General features: G+C 48.9%; 1 protein-coding gene and 1 non-coding gene across 2 annotated transcripts in view; one reads left to right on the top strand and one right to left on the bottom strand.

The window, feature by feature from the left end:
* NAV2 (neuron navigator 2) overlaps positions 1-21940 on the bottom strand; it is a 764629-nt gene that overhangs the window by 492558 nt on the left and 250131 nt on the right. The window lies entirely within an intron of this gene.
* LOC131760676 (small nucleolar RNA SNORA1) lies at positions 18993-19126 on the top strand. Its single transcript, XR_009336781.1, has one exon. It is a non-coding gene; the product is annotated as a small nucleolar RNA SNORA1 (small nucleolar RNA).

Below are 21940 nucleotides of genomic sequence, written 5' to 3' on the forward strand. Positions count from 1 at the left end.
CTTCCTTGACTATATATAGGTTACCATCTTGTATTAGCTTATATATCTTAAGCTTCCTCAAATCCTTTTTGGAATAAAGTTGAATCATGAAGGAAAAAAAAAAAAATGACTAGATTGAACTAATGCAGATGGAACAAAGAGGGGGGTTTATTTCAGGAACTGAGATGAGCACCACCCCCCATCCAAACCCCCAAACTGAGAGTCCAACATTCTCTGTTACCCTCACCCATATCCCTGCGGACGTGACTGCTGTCAGCTGAAGGGTTGCCTCTTGTTGGCCAAGGGATGCGGCCCTTCAAGAAGAAACTCTCAGACCTGGTTTGGGGCATCTGAGGGGGAGACCCCAGCTGCTGTGTTCTCACTGTAAAGTAGGGGTACATCACTTCCTGGCCCGCAGGACTCTGGGAGGATGTGTGGTGAGAGCTCAGTAAGGGTTATCTGCTGTTGCTGATGGGTTTAAATTATCCATGATGTAAATTGAGTTTAAATCTTTGCACCAGAGCCCATGTGGACAGCCTGAGCTGTGCCCTCTCCCTTCCTCTCAGGCTTTGAGGGTAGCGGAAATAGGATCTTTGAGGACACAGAGGCTCACATGGCCAAGAATCAATTGTTCAACTGATCCTGGACATTGAATGGTAACAGTCCCCCTAGTTAAGGCTGGGTGAGATTTGCAGAGCTCAGGGCCTCTGCTAAGCCCTCAGGGGTGCCCAGAAGGGAAGACACACTCCCTGCTCTCAAAGAGCTCAGTGTCTACCAAAGGAGACCCACCTGCAAACCACCAACTACAGCAGCAGGAGGAAGGAGGTGTTTGTGGCTCTGGCTCCATCTTGCCTTTAGGCCTTTGTCCATGCTGTTTCCTCCACTTGTAACACTTTTCCTTCCCTCCATCCTGCCTTTAAATATCTCTCCTCTCTCTCCCTCTCTCCCCCTCCCATTCTACTTTTCCCACCTCCCTTCTCTGTAAGTCTTCCTGAAGACACAAGCCTTCCTTGTCTTTCTACACACCTGGTCTTGATGTATTTTGCATTTTCTTTTTCTCCCTCCCCTCCTTTCCTTTGTGTCTGCTTTCACCTTCAAATTTCTATATTTGGAATTTCTTGCTATCCTTTCTAGTAATGTAAATGACTAAAACTATGTCTGCGGTTATTAATAAATCTCATGTGTTATCTGCTTTTACAAAGGCTAGTGTGGTAGGCAGACCCATGGCCCTCTAGAAGTCACTGAATCTCTGAATATGTTCTTTTATACGACAAAAGGAATTCTGCAGATGTGATTAAAATAAGGATCTTAAAATAGGGGGATTATTCCAGATGGCCCAGGTGGACCCAATGTAATCACAGGGCCCTTAAAGATGGAAGAGAGGCCGAAGAGCGAGAGAAGGGAATGTGGCAATGAAAACAGAGGTCGCAGTGATGGGACTGATGGCCAGCTGGGGACCGTGAGACATGGAATGCAGGAGGCCTCCAGAAACTGGAAAAAGATAAGGAAACAGTCTCCTTTACAGCCTCCAGAAGCCCTGCTGACACCTCAATTTGAGACCTTGACCTCCAGAAGATAATAAATTAGTGTTGTTTTAAAGCCACAAAGTTAGTGGTAATTTGCTAAACTAGCAATAGGAAACGAACACAGCTGGCTTCCAAAGAGAGACATGGAAACTCTGTTTCTCACAGGAGAATTCATATTGCCTAGTGTCAGGACAGCCAGATTGTGTGTGTGTGTGTGTGTGTGTGTGTGAGAGAGTGTGTATGTGTGTGTGTGTGAGAGAGAGACAGTGTGTGTGTATGAGTGTGTGTGTGTGAGAGAGAGTGTGTGTATGTGTGTGAGTGTGAGAGAGACAGTGTGTGTGTGTGAGAGTGTGTATGTGTGTGTGAGAGAGAGTGTGTGTGTATGTGTGTGTGTGAGAGAGTGTGTGTGAGAGTGTGTGTGTGTGTTTGTATGAGAGAGAGAGTGTGTGTGTATGTGTGTGTGTATATGAGAGGGAGAGAGAGAGAGAGAGAGAGAGAGAGAGAGAGAGAGAGAGAGAGAGAGCGTGTGTGTGTGTGTGTGTGTGTGTGTGTGTAAGGGGACTTGCCCATACAGCATATGGATATCTTTTGTCCCACAGATCATGGCTGACACAGGACAGGTTTCCTCAGAATAAATGGATGCTCTCATCTCAGTTGGGCCTTTGTGTGGAGACTAGTTCACATGCCTAATGGACTTGGCCTGAACACCCCTCCCTCTGAAAAACATCAAGGGCATCATTGTGTTCATGCACTAATAAGCAAGGCAAGGCAGTTGGCTTTGCTTTTCTCGTACTCTCTTTCCACACTGACATCTGCTGGTCTTCGGCTGGCATCCAGGGCACCGTGCACAAGGGGCCACGAGGACGGTGAGAGTGGGAGCAGAGGCCCAAGGAGAGGCAGCGTCCCTGGGGCATTTTACCATTTAGAAATGCACCTACATTTTTACAATTAAAACACGAGTTCTACAAGAAGGACCCATGTCTTTGATAAATGGAGCTCCACGAAGTCCTACAACAGCCCGTTTGCTCTGTTGGAATGTCGTAGAACATGGTGATGCAGAAAGGTGCAGAAAGGTAGATTGGGATATTGGGTCCTACTGGCTGTGGTCCCTGGGTTTGGTACTGTTCTTTTCCTCATCTGTAAAATGGGAGAAAAAGGTGATTCTGGGTACACAAGGGGATCATGCATTTATGGGCATAGCACAGTCCCTGAGAGAGGTAGCTCTCAGGGCACATGTGGACGCTCTGGCACTTAGCCTCCTGATCGAGCATGCCAATTAAAATGAAGGATCATAAAGAAATAAAACTAGGGTTCTGTGGTCAGTTATCAGAGGAATCTCTGTTGAAAGGTTTCCAAAGGCAGGAACTATTTTTCTCCTTGGTTCCCTTTAGGCATGAAGTTCTCTTCCGTGCTGCGAGTAAGAAGCCTGTAATCTGAGCTCCCATCTTGCATCCTGCTCAGTGGACCTGTTTTCTTTCTCATCCCTCAGTCGTGCTCTCAGCCCAGCCACACCCATTCATTAGGGGCTCCGAGGCTGACAAGGAAAAGAGCTGAGCTGTGAGTGGAGAGGTACCTGTTTACTCCCACCTTTGGGGCCAGGAGTACAGTCAACTCATGGGGCAAGAAGCCTGCCGTATAGGGTCAAGTACAGCCAGACACACTGACATGCAGAGCTGGCCATCCTCCAGCTGCAACCTCTCGTGACAGCTGCCCTCACGCTGCTTAGAAAGGCAGAGCCACCTCCGCTCACCAGGTGGGGCTGCCTTGCCCAGAGCTCAAGATGCCAAAGTGAGCAGAGCTGGTCTCCATGCCTACAAATCATCTCGTCTCTGCTCTGGGCCGAGAGGGCTCTCAGCGCCAAGGGCAGACAAGGGGCAGATCTGGGAAAGAAGTCAGGATTGGGGGAGATCACACCCACACCCGGGGGGCCTATCTGAGCAGAAGCTGCAGGGCCAACTGTGCAGCTGGGGTCACCTACCGATAGTGGGAGTCCTTCTCCACTGTGCCCTCACCAGATCCAAGGGACACAGAGCAAGAGAGGGCCTTAGCAGCAAGGAGGCAGAGTAGTGCACAGCTATGGCGAACCCGTGCTCCCTGCCCTGGCCTGGGACCCGGCCAGGGGCGCGAAGAAAGTACTGCCAGCTCGAGCAGCGTACCTCCGACGCGGGACGCTCTGAATCTCTTGGGGTCTTGTTAAAATGCACATTCTGATTCAGTGGATCTGGAGTGGGACTGAGATCCTGCATTCCTATCAAGACCTCAGGTAAGGCTGTGCTACCTGCCCACCTTTGGGATTGCAGTTAGCCTGAGAAAGCACAAAAAGAAACAATAATTCAGAGACAAGAATAGGGACTTGCCGGAGACCTTTCTCTCGACTTTCATGATGTCCTGGGTGCCTCTTCTCTCGGCAGAGGTGATTTAGGAGGCCCTCGCCTCCTCGTGGCCTTTGGGGTTCCGGCTACGTGTTAAGGACACTTAACTCCTTTTATCCCCAGGTCAGGGCTTGGGGATTTGACTAATATCAAGTGCCCTATTGGTGCAGCCCCAGGAGCACAGACGCAGCGTTGGGACAGAGCAGAGCTTGGCTGAGGCAGCTGGAATGGTGGTGGAGGGAGGGCAGACGAGGCAGAGAAAGGAAGAAACCAGAGGGGCACAGGTGGGGTCCTAGAGGAGCGCCGGACACAGAGCCCTCATTGGCTGTGACACCGGCGGCAGGGTGACCTCTCTGAGCCTCAGTTTCCTCATCTATGGATAAGTATTATAACATTTTGGCTTCAGGATTGGGGTGAGGATTAAAGCAATGAATGGGAAAGCATCCAGCAGATTACCTGACCCATCATAGCATCCAATATCCAAGACATTTTGAAATAAAAAGCAAATAAGCAGGCTTAGCCCATCCAGGATCTTGACAGCCAAACAAAGGGGCTTGGCTGTGCTCTCAAGAAGCCAGTCACAAATTATGCCCAACTGTTTAATTGAACAAGGCCCAGCCTACAGATCTCCGCTGAACTGCCTCTGAGGACTTAAATGGAACTCAAACAGATACAAATTATGGAATTTAAACTTAGTCCTGACTGCCGGCCTCTCACTCGTTCCCGTTAACCTTTTGCTTCGGTGTGAACGGGTGTGATGCCACCGGCCACCAGATTTCCTGGAGTCATCGACCAGCTCTCTCTCCGAACAGGTTCCAAGATGAACAGCAGAGCTGCAGAGAGCTGCACGGGAACAGGGCTTCCCGGGGAGGCTGCACAGCCTGGGCCCCGGGCCTTGAATCCCAAAGGCCTTCCAAATCTGAAATCTGATGAAGCTAAGAAAAGAGGTGACCCATTTTGGAGGGTCCTTGCTAGAGCCCCTTAGAAGAAGGCAGCCTCCTTCATGAATCCTTTCCAGGCAAACAAATGAAGCAAAGGAGGCAGCCCTGCAGCTGCTACCAGGAAGGGGATGCGAGGCCAGCCTCCTGCCCTCCTCCTCCTCCTCCTCCTCCCCACCCTCCCATCCTCCCTCACCCCGTTGGACAGGCCTTCTCAGCTATGCAGAGCTCAGGCCACTTTTCATTATTTTTTTTTTCTTTTTAAAAAATAATATTTAGAAATGGTTTGGGGCCCGGAAACTTAAACATTTCCACCGAGTTATTTTTTTCCTGCAGTGTATTTTTTGAAGTAGATAGAAACAAAGCCAGCATGTCACAAACAGAACACGAGGAAATGGTAAATACACTTAAGATCAGCGTAGGGGAGTGCCCCTTTACCCTCCTGGCAAGAGGATCTTAGAGGGGGCTGGGCTGGAGGATTAAGAGTTTCTCCCAAAGTCCAAAAGATCTAGATGGGTGTGGTGGACGAGGGGAGGCTGGGTGGAGGCAAGTCAGTATCTCCTCTGGGTGTTTTTTTCCTAAATAAATATCCCTTCCCCCACTGCCTCCCCTCAACCTCTCAAAGAGCCGGTGGCAGTCCTTTGTAATTGTCAGGAACACGTCTGGGCTCAATCCGAGCTCAGCACCTCACTACCTGGGGGACCCTGGGGGAGTTAATTAACTTCTCAGTACCTTAGTTTCTTCGCCTGTAAGTGGGGTGACTATCGTTCCCATCTCATGGGGCAGCTATGAGTTCCAATGGAGTTAATACCTGTGAGGGGTTTGGAACAGTGCTTGGCACAAAGCAAGCTTCGATAACTTAACTCTTCCCAAACCACCAATAACTAGCATGTCCCCAACCTCTCGAACCATCCCGGTTGTTTCTTTCATTGCCCCCCTCTCTGGGTAAATGACAGCCCCATCCTGCCAGTTGCTCAAGCCTAAACTTTTTTTTTTTGCGGTACGCGGGCCTCTCACTGTTGTGGCCTCTCCCGTTGCGGAGCACAGGCTCCGGACGCGCAGGCTCAGCGGCCATGGCTCACGGGCCCAGCCGCTCCGCGGCACGTGGGATCTTCCCGGACCGGGGCACGAACGCGGGTCCCCTGCATCGGCAGGCGGACTCTCAACCACTGCGTCACCAGGGAAGCCCAAGCCTAAACTTTGGAGTCAGTTTTTCGACTCTTTCTCTCTCCTACGCCCTAGGCGATCCATCTGCAAATTGTATCAACTCTACATTTAAAATAGATTCAGAATCTGGTCGCTTTTCACCATCTCATCAATAACACCCCCGCTTCAAGCTAGTGTCACCCTTCATCCTTACTAACACAGTACCCTCCTAGTGCACTCTCCTCCTGGCCCCTAATCTCTCCTCCAGAACAACCCTTTAAAAACATTTAAGTCCAACGATGTTTCTTGGCCTAAAATGCTCCCAAATCTCTCCATCTCACTCAGAGTAAAAGCCAGGTTTTTACCAGGGCCTCCAACCCACTTCCTCTCTGACGCTCTCACCTACTGCTTCCTCCCTCTTAGTCTCCTCCAGTCACACTCTCTTCTTTGCTGTTCCTTGAACCTGCCAAGAATGTTCCTGCCTCAGAACATTTGCACTTTCCATTCCCTCTGCCTAGGACACTGTTCCCTCAGAAACCTTATGGCTCCCTCCCTCACTTCCGTCAGCCTTCGCTCAAACGTCACCTCATCAGAGAGGTCGTCCTTGAACCTCCTGTACAGAAACCTTCCATCGCTCCCGGTACCCATTTCTCTGCCTTATTCTCCTTTTCTGCTTTTATTGCTAGTTAATATGATAAACCTTTGTTTCTTTGCTTTTTTTCCTTTCCTTCCTTTAGTTTTAAGACCTAATACAGCAGTCGCAGCTTAACTCCTTTTCTCCATTGCTATACTCCAAATGTCTTGAAACATGCCTGACACACAGTAGGTGCTTGATCACTATTTATTGAATGACTATCTCCCTCCCTCCATTCTTGTCTGCCTCTAATACAACTCCAGGCTGTAGCCAGGATGACCTGCCTACAACACATTTTATGATGCTCGTTCACTGCTCATGAGCAACCAGTGGCCCACTTGCTGCCGACAGGGCAAAGCTACTATGACACACAGAAGGCCTTTTGTGGTCTGGTCCCACCTAACCGCAGACCCCTCTGTTGCCATCAGCAAACCCTGCAGCAGTAATGTCGTTGTTCCCTGAGCAACGATCATTAGCTTGTGCTGTTCCTTCAGCTCGATACACCCTCCTTTCCCTTCTCCATCTGTCAGACTCTCACTGTGGGGAGTTGAATGGTGGCCCCCAAGTGATACGTCCATTCAGAACCTGTGAACGTAACCTTTATTTAGAAAAAGGGTCTTTGCAGATGTAATTAAGCTAAGGATCTCAAGATGAGATCCTCATGGATTAGGGTGGGCCCTAAATCCAATGACAAGTCTTCTCACAAGGGAAGAACAGGGGAGAAGACAGAGGAGACAGCAACGTGAAGACGGAGGCAGAGACTGGAGTGATGCTGCCACAAGCCAAGGGATGCCTGGAGCCACCGGAAGCTGGAAGGGGCAAGAACCAGAGGCCTTTCCAGAGCCTTCGGAGGAGGCACAACCCTGCCAACACGTTGACTTTGGACCTCCAGCCTCCCGAATGGTGAGGGAATATATTTCTGTGGTTTTTTAGCCATCAAGTTTACGGAAGTTTGTAATGGCAGCCACAGGAAATTAACACACTCCCCTTCAAAACCGCCATAGAGATGCAGTCTTCGCTTCCCAGCACTGAGGGGGGCTGAGGTAGCCTTTCTGTACTAGATGCCCCTGCTTCCCTGGCCAAAGCTGATTGGAGCCAGGATGGACACCTTGCCCGGGCTGGGCTGGTAAGTGTCACAGGTACCGGGAACTATATGGTGAGGCCATGGGGCATGGGTAGGGGTGGTCATCTAGGCTCAGAGTTGGGCCGTGTGGGGTCACGTGGGGAAAGGAAGCTAAATGGAGAGGCGCAGGGCAGGCCCTGACAACAGAGAAGACCAGGGGCCCTGACGACTCCTCTGCTCCCATGGGGAAGGTCCTGCTCTTTGTTTCCAAAAGGTTCCTTGTATTCCTCTAAAATCCAGCCCCCCTTCCCTTTTCCTCCACCTGGCTTTTCCTAGAGGAGGCTGCTTTTCCTTGCAACTCAATCAACCCTAAGCTAAGAGTTCAGCTCTAGTGTCACCTCCATAAGAGCCTCCCTGACTGCACCACACAGAGAGAGATGACCCACGTCTCTGGGCACTCTCAGCTCTGTGTCCCCACCGAGATTCACTGGCATCGTTAGGGATGTTTGCATGCCATTCTCCCCTCAGACTGAGCTCCTCCAGCCATACACCAAGCTTGTTCTGTGTGTCCGGATTTCCCAATTAATCACCCAGTGGGGTACAGTGTGTGGTACCACGATGGATAAATAGATGAATAAAGGACAGGTGCCACTCGGCTCTGCCCACAGGAGCTTTCAGGCAGGTGAGGAGGCCCCTCTCATACTGCAGGAGTACATGATGAGGCAGACATCAGGGTCGGGCTGGGAGCAAGCAGAGGGCAGCTCTGAGCCCGGGGTGGGGGGAGGTCAGGGAGGGCTGGTGGGCGTGGCAACCCGAAGGAGAAATTGTAGAGGTTGTGCTTGGGGGACAGTGATGGCTCGAGCAGGCCGAAGGCAGGTGGAGCAGGGAGCACTTCCGAGGGGGGCCTGTGGGCATTGGGAGAGGCAGCATTTGGGGCGTGTGATGGAGAGAAGGCCAGACTTAAGCGGAAGTTCCAAGGTGGGAGCTCTGATGGGAAGTGTCAGTGGGGCCCGTCCTGGGGCCTTTGGTCACTCACCCACTTAGCTGACGTCCAACCAGGCACTGTGCCCGCTGCCAGCTCTACAGCAATGACAGATAGCAGAACTCAAAGGCTAGACTGGAGCTCTTAAGAGAACACCACTGTATCTGCTGTTACAAGGACCAGGAAATAGTCAGCTCATAACCAAAGTATTTGTAGAGCGTTTTACAGTATATAAAGTGCTTTCTCACATGTTAATGATTACAAAGTCCTGTGGTATAGTAGGAAAAGAGTGACTGTGGCTGCAGAAAGCCTGAGTTAAGGTCTTGCATCCTCTGTGCAGCTCATCATAACCCCCGAGCTCTGATGTCCTCATCTGTAGAACGATGACCATGGCTAGTGTTGATTGAACACCCACTGCAGGCCAGCTACTGTCGTAGTGCTTTTATATGTATATGTATACTATTTTATATGTATAATATTAACTATTTTAAACTTCAAAACAACCCTATCAAATAGGTACTACTGTTACCCCCATTTTGCAGATGTGGAAACTGAGGCTCAAAGAAGCTAAGTAATTGGCCTGAGTCACACAACTGCTCAGCAGAAGAGATGACATTTGAACACAGTTATTCCGGCTCCAGAGTCCATGTTCTCAGCCGCAAGGCTATACTGCAGATCCTGACAGTGGGCCTACCTCCAAGGTTTCGGCAGACCGATAAGATTAATAGACATGTAATTGGTTAGAAGTTAGAGGTCAACATTGACCACCGTTATTCTTCTGTCTGACGCTCATGGCGCTTCAGCATTTGGTTGCTTTAGCAGATGCTGTTGACACTCTGGCATCACTGTTGGCCGGGCCTAGAGATCACCCACAGACAGTGGCAGTGGCCCTCTGCATGGGGCCATTCTCTCTCTGAGAGATGCTTGGCCACCAAACACAGCAGGCCAGAGGTGCTGGGGTGCTTACACCCAGGAGCACCCCGCAACCAGGGCCTGTGAGTTGGTGGATAAACACGTCAGTGGGCCAATTCCGAGGTATGCCCCACACAGTCCCTCAGAGGGTCCCTAACAGGACTGAGCCCCAGCTTCCCACAACAGTTACCCACCCACGAGGCCCCTTTTATGAACCTCCTCCTCTCTTTGCCTTACTCCTCACCCTCATAATGCTGCCTGGAATCATTTCCCAAATAAACTACGTGCATCGCAATCCTTCCCTCAGGGTCAGTTAGGGAGGACCCAAACTAAGACAGGGGTGCAAGCTGGTTTGGAAAGAGAAGAAAAGAAGAGCTAGTACCCATTGAGGCTTGAGGTTTTTCTGGACACATGTGACTAGGGGAAGAGCTGGGGAGGGAGGGCCACACACAAGCCCTCCCACAGAAGGAGAAAAGTCCCAGGAAGTGGGGAAATAGACCAGGTACCCCTCATGCTGGCTGTCAAACAGGACAGCCTCCCCCGAGCCCACATTTCACCTGACGCTCCAAAAAAGGTTGGCCATCAAAGGATTTTTGGCAAGAGCCCCCGTGACTCTGGAGTAGATTAAAGGGGCATTCCTTGAAACTCTGGGATGTGAGCACAGAATAAACACAAATAAGCTCCCCTTGTCTAAATAAACTGAGGTACAGTTTTATGAAGCCGTTTTATTTTTCTCCTCACCCTCCCACACTGCTCTCCTCAAAGGCCACGCTTGTTTGCTTACTCACTTAATCCCAAACCCTTTGCACCTTCAAAGGGCCCCTTTGTGTCTGGGATGATATGGAGCGTTTCTGCCTCGTAGACCCGATTTTCCAAATGAACTTCCAAACACAGAAGAGCCCAGATGATTGACAATGAGACAGCATCGTGGTTTGGGCCAACGGATGAAATGAACAGAAGGCAAGAAGGAAAACACGAGAAAGGATGAATTTTCAGCGGGTTCCTCCAGCCAAATAGTTTGTAATTTCGTTGGAAAGGATCCTCATGAGGAAAGAGACCAAAAATCATGGTGGAAAAACAGCAAATTACTGGCCCAGCAGTGTGGCTTCTTTCTTCGACAAGTTGGTCATAAAGGAGGAGGGACAGGACGCATGGGAAAGGGCTGAGAGCTGGCCCGCATGGTGGGAAAGAGGGCTTTGTCACCTCAAAATGAGGGTGGCCCTTGGGCCAGGTCCAAAAGATTCCCCACCCACTTCATTCACCACTGAAGCTGCAGAAGCACTGAGAACAGAGGGCATCTGGCCGGAGCCACCGTGGAGGGTCCACATGGGGAGAAGCTTTCAGAGAACACAGTTGGAATGAAAAACCAACCCAAGAATTTTTTAAAAAGAAAGCTGGTCGTGAAAGACCATATTATTCAGAGCCGATCAAAGAAAAATCAGTGGGGATGTTTGCATTGTGAGGTACCCAGTTCCCTAAAGGTTCAAGTTCTTCCAATAAGAGGCAGGATTACGTAGTGGTCAAAAGCCTGGCTGTGGAGCCAAACTGCTTGGGAGGGAATCCCCCAGCTACGCCATTGATGGGCTGGGTGACCTTGGCAAATTACATAAACTTTCTGAGCCTCAGTTTCCCCATCCGCAAATCAGGGCTGATGATAACAGTTGTATTTACTTCAGGGAGTTGTCAGTGAGGATTAAACGACAACATACATCTAAAGCACCTAGAAAAGCGTCTGGCAGATAATAAGTTACCAATACATGTTAGCTCTAGTTACTACACGGCTTCCAAAGACAACAGCTCCTCGGCACTACAATATTCTCACAGGTGCAACAGAATAAAAGTTAAAAAGGCGAAAGCAGCATGAAAGCAGGTTCAGAGCAAAGAAGGATGCCCTGAAGCTAGGAGACTGGAATAAAGCCGTGGATGGCCTTACCTGAGCGTATCCCCCAAGGAGCACAGACGGCCGGTTGCTGTGCCTACCTCCCGTGCTGGGGAACCCTGAGGCCCCCTGCATGCCCAAGTTCTCCTCAGTGCGGTAGGAAGGCCCCCCTTAGACTGTGGATCAGAGGCGTGGCCGAGACCGGGGCTCTGTCCTCGCAGCGGAAATGGCACACCCCGTCCTCACCCTGGAAATCAGCTCTGCCACCCGGCTGTGCCTGTCGCTGCCATGGTTAGCGTCTGGGACTGGTCCCCGGGGCAGCGGAGGGGCATGTCGCAGGCACAGTTCACAGTGTGGTCTGTCTGTGCAGAGGGTGGCACTTCTCAGGCCCACCTGCCTTGAGAGCAGAGCCCCATCTCCATCATCGGCTCGGGATCAAGGTCCCAGCTTTCCTCCGCGGAGGTGTCTTCATGGGGGAGAACCGGCCATGGGCACGCCTCCACTCAACTCAGACAGACGCATGCACCCCGGCGAAACCCACCATTCGGTGCAAACATTCCACGTGCACCCCAGAACCCCAACTTTTCCATTTAGACCCCTGCAGCTTGGGAATGAAGCTGGAATTACAGCAAAGACAAAGGGGCCACTATCAGTAATTATTTCTGAAGTAACAAGCAACTAATTGGGACTTACTGTTGTTATAAACGTCTACTGCAGGCAGTAATTCAACTGTAGCTAATGAGAATTCCAGCATCAGCCTCTGCCCGCACTACACGACGACGGCTCCCCTCGCCCCGGGGGCGGAGGGGTCTGCTGCTGGAAGAAATAAATGGTTTCTTCGCAGCCCTCCGAGAGACAGTAGTCATGCTGGAGACTACTGCCCGGGGGCACGTCAGTGTGGCCAAGCAGTGGGGTGAGACAAGGCACAAGTGAGAAGCCCAGGAGCACAGGAAGGCTTCTAGATCGGCTGCCATGCCCCCTCAGGATGGTGACATCATGCCTGTGGGAAATGGCTGCGGGATGCTGTCAAGTCAGTGGAAAAAGAGCTGAATCGCCTCTTTTATAAATAGATGTATTGAGAACCTTCTAACGCACCAGGAGCTCTCAGAGATTCATTTATGCACATTATTTCCTTGACTCCTCCTAACAGCCTTAGGAAGGAAAGGAGGTGCCGTGAGGAATGGAAGAGGGCAACTTGGCTCGCAGAGGGGAAGTCACCTGTGGGAACTCACCTGGCCGCTGCACAGAGTGAAGCCAGGGTTGGAAACCAGGAGGAAGGGGCAACTTTGGGTGACATTCCTGCAGGCAGCCTGGCGATGTGGGAAACAGGTGTGGAATCTGGGGACAGCTGGGTGTGGCCACTTACTAACTGCCTGGTGAGCTAGTCAAGTCACCGAAACATTCCATGCCTCAGTCTCTGCGTGTGTGGACTGGGGATGATCATGTCTATCTAGTGGGTCTGCTGTAAAGACCACATGCTGTAACACGCTGCATATAAAGCATTCGACATAGTGCTTAGTGCATGGTACATGCCCAGTAAATGCCAGTTATTATCAAAGATGCTGTTGAGATGCTCTCGAAGAAGCACTGAGGGTTGAAAGAAACTCATCGTCTGAGCATGGCAGAATTTTTGTGATAGTGGAAGCCGTGGAAGTTTCAGCAGAGTGTCTGTCTGCCTGTGTCCCTGGGGAAGGGGGCAAACCAACCCAGCGGCTGGCTCTGCTCTGAGGCCACTGCCCTGGTGTCCAGGGCAGCGGGAAGCTGGCCAAGCTCCCAGACAGCCTGTCTCGGGCCTGGAGCACAGAGCCGTTGCCTCACCAGCTTGTAATGAGCTGCGTCTCCATCCTGATTAGGGGAACAATCCTCACTTAGAGAGACTCAGGGGAAGGAAGTGACAGCGTCGTGGGGACAGGGCATAACCTCGTCTCCCAAGGAGGGGCTGGCTTCTGGGGAGCTGGTGACTTGGAGGTCACAGCCCAAGATGGTGCCCATCCCCCTGGAGGAGGCTGAGCAGACCCCACTGGGGCAGGTCTGGGTCAGAGCAGGAGACGAGCTGAGCCAGCTCAGGCCTCCGTCTGCAAGCCTGGGAGGCAGCTGCTCACGGGCTCTGGTTTGCCAAGAGGGGCAAGCAAGGAAACCAACATTCTCTGGGCACATTCTGGGCACCAGGCCGGATGCCAGCCCTATGACATCATCACTGTCATCAACATTGTCCTATTAAATCAAATGTTAGAGAGCACCATCTTTTCCAAAACTGTAGATTGCAGCCTGTTACTGGGTTATGAAAACAGTTTAGTGGGTGACAAATAGCATTTTCTAAATAACGTGGTAAAAAATACAGAAAAGTTCAGAGTGCATCGCGCAGAGGAAGGATTAGTATCGTGCTGTGGAACTTTCATTTCCTGAACGTGTCTGCAAGTGTTTGGGAGCTGGGTTGTAATGGGGATGGAAATCGTGCTCTTTCTTAAAGTTGTTGTAGGGATCGAATGAGTTAATGTTTTAAGTGCTTACTGCAACGTAGCAGAGGTTGCCAGCACCCACCCAAGTCCCCTTGGAGATAGTTCAGGCCCCCTGTACGTGCCTTCCTGGATGTCTCTGTCTCTCTCTCTCTCTCTCTGTCTCTCTGTCTCTCTCTCTCTCTCTCTCTGGTCGTGGAAATATGCTTAGTTCAAGTTCAGGGCAGGTAGAAGCATGGCAGAATTAATGTCCCAGGATCAACCCTCAGCCTAGGAGGACTGGAAGACGGTGGATAAACACCGCATCCTCCTCACCATCTCCCCAACCCAGTGCAACAATTCTGAGGCATGTCCCCCACGACCTCTCTGAGCCCCAGATGCCCACAGAACAACGCCCTTCCCCATCTCCCTTCCTCTCTCTCTCTCCGCTTCCTGGGATCCCCTCCCTAGTACACTTCTTGCACCTATATCCTTGTCTTGGTGCCTCATCTTATTTTGCATGAACTCAACCTAAGAGAAGCAGATTCTGGCAAAAAGTAAGTGCTTCATCATGTTCATCTAGAGATAGGATCTGTTCAAATGCTTCACATGTATCATGTTACTTAATCTTCACCCCAACCCTATAAGGTAGGAACTGAGATAGTCCCCATTTTCCAGATAAGGAAACTGAGGCTTAGAAGAGTTAAGAACATTGTTCAAGGTCACATAGATAGAAAGGAGAAGCTCCATTCTGAATCCATGTGTGTTACTAATGCCCTGTTCTCACCCTCTGCTCTCCGTTTAATCCACACAACCACCCTGCCAGTTAGCTACCGTCGTTACTCTCATTTTACAGATGTGGAGACGGAATGTTCAGGGAGGTAAAGCATTCAATTCCCACACTTTTCACTGCCCGGCTGGGACCCCTGGCCCTGTGCTTCCCATGACATCAGGCTGCCTCCCAGTGCCCTGGAAAGGGTAGGCATGGAGGAAAAAAAAAAAAAATCCCCGCAGTGGAAACTGGCAGCTCTTCACCAAACCTGCGGTACAGGAGAGAGGTAAGATGTGGATGAAAAGAAGTCGCTCCGCGGCATGTGGGATCTTCCCGGACCGGGGCACGAACCCGCGTCCCCCGCTTTGCGGAGCACAGGCTCTGCACGCGCAGACTCAGCAGCCATGGCTCACGGGCCCAGCCGCTCCGCGGCATGTGGGATCTTCCCGGACCGGGGCACGAACCTGCGTCCCCTGCATCGGCAGGTGGACTCTCAACCACTGCGCCACCAGGGAAGCCCATGGCTTCAACTTTTATCTTCCCATCCTTATCTCCAGCAGCCCCACCATTTCCACCAAAATGCCGTGAGTTGTACGTGCCTAAGGTCTGAGCTCCATCCGCATGGCTCACGGTGATTATTCACTGCCCATCTGCTGCCACGCGGCGTGCTGACCACGGTGCCTCAGCTTCCTCATCTGGTATATTGGGATCATCTTAGTATCTTCTTCATGGGTTGTTATGAGGATTAACTGAGCTACTTGTGCAAAGCACATATCTGACCAAGGGCTCTCAACTCCACATTAAAAAACCAAACAATCCGTTTAGAAAATGAACAAGTGATGTGAAGAGCCATTTTACCAAACAGGATATTCAGTTGGCAAATAGGCATGTGAAAAGATGCTCAACATCACTCACTCCTGGGGAAATGCAAGTAAGACCATGGTGAGATGTCACACCATACCTAATAGAAGAGCTAAGATTTAAAAAAAAAATAGCGACAACACCCAACGCTGGCAAAGATGTGGAGAAATGGAATCACCCATACATTACTGATGGGAATGTAAAATGGTACAAGCCACTCTGCAAAACAGTTGACTCTTCCTTAAAAAATCAAACATACACTTACCATATAACCCAACCATTACACTCCTGGGCATTTATCTCAGAGAAATGAATTCTTAGATTCACATAAAAACCTATACATGAATGCTTGTAGCAGTTTTATTTGTAATAGCCCCAAACTAGAAACAACCCAGATGTCCTTTGATGGCTAGACCATGGTACATCCACACCATGGAATATTACTCAGCAACAACAAAGAAATGAACTACTGAGGCATAAAACAACTTGGATGGATTATGCTGTGCTGAGTGAAAAACGTCAATCTTACAAGGTCACATACTGTGTCATTCCATTCAGAGAACATTGTTGAAATGAGAAAAGTATGCAGATGGAAAGCACAATAATGGTTGCCAGGAGGTAAGCATGGCAGAAGGGAGAAGGGAGGCTGGCGAAACGTAAGCCACCCTTACTGGCTTCCTGGTAGAAGGGAGAAGGGTGGCTCTATAAAGAACTAGCATAAGGGAGATTTTTGTGGAGATAGAATAGATCTGTGTCTTGATTGTGGTGGTGGTTACACAAATCTACACAAGTGGACACAGAACTGTACTCACACACCATCATGCCATTGTCAGTTTCCTGTTTTGATACTGTACTATAATCATGTAAGATTTAACCACTGGAGAAAACTGGGTGCCCTCACAAAGGATCTCTCCACACTATTTTGCAATTTCCTGCAAATCTATAATTATTTCTAAAATTTAAAAAAATGTGTTAAATGAGCTTGTAAAGAGTTTAGATCAGTGCCTAAGTGAACACTTAATATTAGCTCTCATTATTATTATTTCATTTTCATTATTACTTCATCTTATTTAATGTTCACAATAAGCTTATGAAAAAAGGGTTTTTTACCTCCATTCTACATACTGGAATACTAAGACTCAGACACATTAGGTAACTTATCTAAATTTACATATCCATAAAGACCTAGGAATTGAAGTTCAAATCCATGGACTTCCCACATATATGCGAATACCCAGTAAAATAAAAATCTTTGCCCTCACTGAGTTTATAACATAGTAACGGAAGTAAGAGATATAACTTAAAACCCAAGCAGAATACCATACATGCTGTATAAGTTCTACGGAAGGATGGGAGAAGGAAAAGTTACAAATTCCAACTGGGGAGATTTAGGAAGGCTTCCTAGAAGAGGTGGCATTTGGGATTGTTTTGAAGAATGAGTAGGAGCTCAGTAGGTATAAAAGGGGGTAGTGGTGCAGGAAAGGACATTCCAGGTAGAGAGAACCTGATGGCTAAGGGGTGGGAGAGCTTGGAGAACAGTGACAAGCTCAAGGTGGCTGAAGCAGCTGGCATGTGACCAGAGGCAGAGGCAGAAGGAAGGAAAGGCAGAGGGTAGTCGGTGAGAAGAGGCTGGGGATTGGGCTTGTTCTCCCAGCTTTTGCTCACTGTGGCCTGCAAATTGGAGTCTGCCATGGAAGCCTAAAGACCAATGTCTAGAGTGCATGTGCTGTGAAAACAGTGCATGACAAGGCACCAGGCTTCTATTTATGCTGAAAAAGCCGGGTAGAGTTCTGCAGTGGGTTCTGGGGTCCCAGGAAACAAGGAGACCTTCTGTTTCAGGACCTCAAGGTGATGTTTTCCAGGGTCCTCCCAAGACCAGCCCTAGTGGATCCTAAAGGCAAACCTCTGCCCCTTGTGGGCTTTGGAATTTTATCTTTCAATAATAAGTCATGAGCCCTATCACACCTGTACTTAGTAATCTTCCCACCCCATCAATGACCACTATGCAGTCAGGATCCAGGTCTTTCTGGGTCATTGTTGAATGCAGCTTGGAGTTGACCATGTAGAGGTTCCATATTCAATTCCATTCGATCAATTCAATATCTATTTATTGGGTGCCAGCTAAAAAAAGACCCTGTGCTAGGATCGGAGGTGAAAGAACAAGACACAGTCCCATAGTGGAGAAGAGACAACCATAGGGCACCTCACACAGGGCAATGGCAGTGCCGATCACCTAGAGGCAAAGGGATGAGAAACTACCCTGGACTGTGATTGGTGGAGATGGTCACATCTGCATGACTTATCTTTATTTTTTTTTTTTTTTTTTTTTTTTTTTTTTTTTTTGCGGTATGCGGGCCTCTCACTGTTGTGGCCCCTCCCGTTGCGGAGCACAGGCTCCGGACGCGCAGGCCTAGCGGCCATGGCTCACGGGCTTAGTTGCTCCGCGGCATGTGGGATCTTCCCGGACCGGGGCACGAACCCGTGTCTCCTGCATCGGCAGGCGGATTCTCAACCACTGCGCCACCAGGGAAGCCCAGCATGACTTATCTTTAAAAAATATGTTCCTAAAGCCATTGTGGAAAACAATATGAAGGTTCCTCAAAAAATTGAAACTACCATGTGATCCAGCAATTCCACTCCTGGGTATATATCCAAAGAAAACAAAAACACTAATTCAGAAAGATACATGAACCTCAATGTTCATAGCAGCATTATTTACAATATCCAAGATATGGAAGAAAACTAAGTGTCCATCAACAGATAAATGGATAAAGAAGATGTGGTATATACATACAATGGAATACTACTCAGTCACGAAAAAGAATGAAATTTTGCCATTGGCAACAAATAGATGGACTTGGAAGGTATTATGCTAAGTGAAATAAGTCAGACAGAGGAAGACAAATACTGTATGATATCACTTATCTAAAAAATACAACAAACTAGCGACTATAACAAAAAAGAAACAGACTCACAGATGTAGAGAACAGTGATTACCAGTGGGGAGAGGGAAGGGAGAAGGGGAAACATAGGGGTAGGAGATTAAGAGGTACAAATACTATGTATAAAATAAATAAGCTACAAGTAAATATTGTACAACACAAGGAATATAGCCGATATTTTATAATGACTATAAATGGAGTATAACCTTCCAAAATTATGAATTACTATGTTGTACACCTGAATCTTATATAATATTATAAATCAACTATACCTCAATAAAAAAATGTGGAGGTAAAGCCTCATTCTTTTTTCATCAGTGCATGCAACAAATGAATCACACAGACAATTTGATGCAATGGCTTTGCTTTTTTTTTTTTGGTGGTACGCAGGCCTCTCACTGTTGTGGCCTCTCCCGTTGCGGAGCACAGGCTCCGGACACCCAGGCTCAGCGGCCATGGCTCACGGGCCCAGCTGCTCCGCGGGGCACGAAACCGTGTCCCCTGCATCGGCAGGCAGACTCTCAACCACTGTACCACCAGGGAAGCCCGAAAGCCTCATTCTTAATGAGAAGGGCACTGTTGGTCATATTGTCCAGAAATTGTTCATGGGACTAAATTGAGACACAAGGTCTGCTTATATCACAGTAAATTTATTGAAACGGTGATAATGAGACTGTTAACCGTTTTGCTAAGGTCATGAGTGAAAACTGGATGTACCGCAACTGCAACACGAGAAATGTGTTAAGGAATGATGCATTTTAGATCATTAGCCAAAATAGCAATGTACTTCTTGCAGTTCAACTGCTAGAGCTCCAAAGTGAATTATTTGAAAAACTAGATCCCAAAGATTCTAGGTGGGATACTTTTTGAAGTACGTCATCAGTACGTCCCTATTCAAGTGGAGGTAAAAGAAACCCAACTAAGAAAATTGCGACCAGGCTGACTGACAGAACTACTGTGGATGAAGTATGGGATCTTTTAAAAATGCCTATATCTTGAAGATAAGCTTGACTCAAGTTTTGGAGGAACTAAGGTAACTTTGCTAGGCAGTGGAATGAATCGCAGTGTGTGAAATTCCTTAACTAAACATTTATTGGCTTAAAAAAATGCGGAGGTGGTACTTGGTTGTCTGTGGGTCTTTGCAGTCAGGATTTTTGTTCAATTAACTTCCTCACCTCTCCGTGTCCATTTTGGTTTGCCTTTCCCAGACTGTCCCTGAGGCCTGGCACAGCTGATGATTTTGGAAAATGGATTTTGAGCTGTAAAGGATAGCTATTCCAGATGTATACTCAGGTTTCAGAAATAAGAATTAGATTAAAAAGAGCAGCTGAGAGACAAAATTGACACAATATTATAAATCAACTCTACTTCAATAAAATTTAAAAAAAAAAAAAAAAGAGCAGCTGAGAGACCTCAGCGATCTTCTGGGACAATTGCTTTCAACCTGGTGTTTTTGGAGCCTAAGAGTTCTGCAGAGGTGCCCTGTGGGGAGGGGTTGCTGGGAGACAGCCCTGTGGAAGGGGGATGCTGAGGGCCTGGTCTCGGGGTCTCCACCTGCATCAACCAGAAGAGGTCAACGTAACCTTTCTTACACATTGCAGTTCCAAATACGTTGGAAAAAAACACTGTGTAAGGTTTAAAACCTCCAAAGCTAGTCCATCATGATCATCTCATCATATTTTACAAGAGCTGATTTTGAGTGTTTTGCGTGTGTCAGATACTGTTAAAGGGGCTTTATGTGCATTATGTCATTTAATCTTCATAGCACCTTTAAGAGGGAGGTACCATTATTAGCCCCTTAACATAGGAGAAAACTTAGGCCCAGAGGTTAAGTAATTTGACCAAAGCACACATACTGTAAGAGATGGAGCCTGGCTTTGAACCCATGCAGCTGCCTCTTGAGCCTGCACAATTTTCCACCACGAGGTGCTGGAATCTGAGGCCCAGGGAGAGGCAGGGACTTGCCCCAGACCTCACAGTGGGCTCGGGGCAGACCATTCCCCCTCAGGGCCTTCTTCCTCCTTCCCTCCCTCCCTCTCCATCCTGCAGTATACTTCCTAGAACCGACTCACAGGTGGCTTTATATAGACCATCCCTTGGTTACCAAGCATCTGTGCTCTCACGAGGGGAGCCTCTGAAGGAGATGGAGCTATGATAACAGATCTGCTTTGGAGCCCCCTGTTCTGAATGGGCCTGGGGCGCTCTCCTGGCCCGTGGCCTCATTTCCCACCCTCTGCTCTATATGCAGTTGAGGACCTTGCACACAGCATCCCGGGCCCTTCACAGCCTGCACTCTGTCTGTCTGCCCTGTCTCACCTCTGTTTGCTCCCCTACACATATCCTTGCTACCGCAGCTATGTCTACACCTTATTCTTTTGTCCATGCCGTTCCCTCTGCTGGGACTACCCTTCTTGCCTCATTGGCCCGGCATTTTCCTCCTCACGTGTGTCCTCTAAGGTCCTGACCTCTCGCACAAGGCAGAATCACTCACTCTCTCCCAGCACCCTCCCTGTCACAGCACACACCCCTGTGCTAGAATCAATGATTTCACTTCCTTGATTCAAAGACATGCAGGTGGTCCCATTTCCCCTTGACTAAAATCAGGGTAGTTCTTAAAATCCATGCTTCTGAGTCAGAGCCCTTCTTGCCTCCTGGAACCCTGTTATTGAATGGATAGTGTTTTGTAATTGATGTCGTCTTAGGATCCAGGAAATACAGGACTTATGGCTTCCTCTGGACTGAGCTCACCTGGGTTGGAGGCCATGACCCAGGAGTCTCAGGACTGCCAGCAGCCGACATAGGGAGGTGCAGAGGAGGGGCTGGGTGGTGGCGGCCATGGTGTTCATTGGCTGGAAGACCCCCTTGGTGCCCAGGTCATCATGGGAGGCCTGCGGGCCTGTAGGCTCCAGGGCACCCTGGAGGCCCAGGAGAGCCTCCTGCCGCTTTTACGCACTACCCAAGTTCACGCAGCTACCTCGTGGCCTGTGCCCTGGAGAGAAACACGGGCGAGAACAGCAGACTTCATTTCCCCCTGTGTTAGTTTTCTGCCATAACAAAGTACTACCACTCACTGGGTGGCTTAAGCAACAGAATTAATTTCCTCACAATTCTAGAAGCTAGAAGTCCAAGATCAAGGTGTCAGTAGGGTTCGTTTCTTCTGAGGCCTCTCTCCTCAGCTTGTAGATGACCATCTTCTCCCTGTGTCTTCACATGGTCTTTCCCCTGTGTGTGTATCTGTGACCTCATTTCCTCTTTTTTTAAGGACGCCAGAGTCAGATTAGGACCCTTTCACCAGCTTTACTGAGCACCTACTATATGCTTGGCACTGCTCTAAGAGCTAGGGATTCAGACAAAGATAGTGATATTGTCAGCCAGATGCCAGATCCAAGGGCACCCTAGCTGTATTTAATTCTTTATGGACTCCATTTTAGTATATTTCCCTTTCTGTAGCAAATATTGCTAACTGCCCCTAAAATTCATGCTTGTCCTTCTATGGTAT

Source organism: Kogia breviceps, chromosome 7, assembly GCF_026419965.1.
Source record: "Kogia breviceps isolate mKogBre1 chromosome 7, mKogBre1 haplotype 1, whole genome shotgun sequence".
NCBI lineage: Eukaryota > Metazoa > Chordata > Mammalia > Artiodactyla > Physeteridae > Kogia > Kogia breviceps.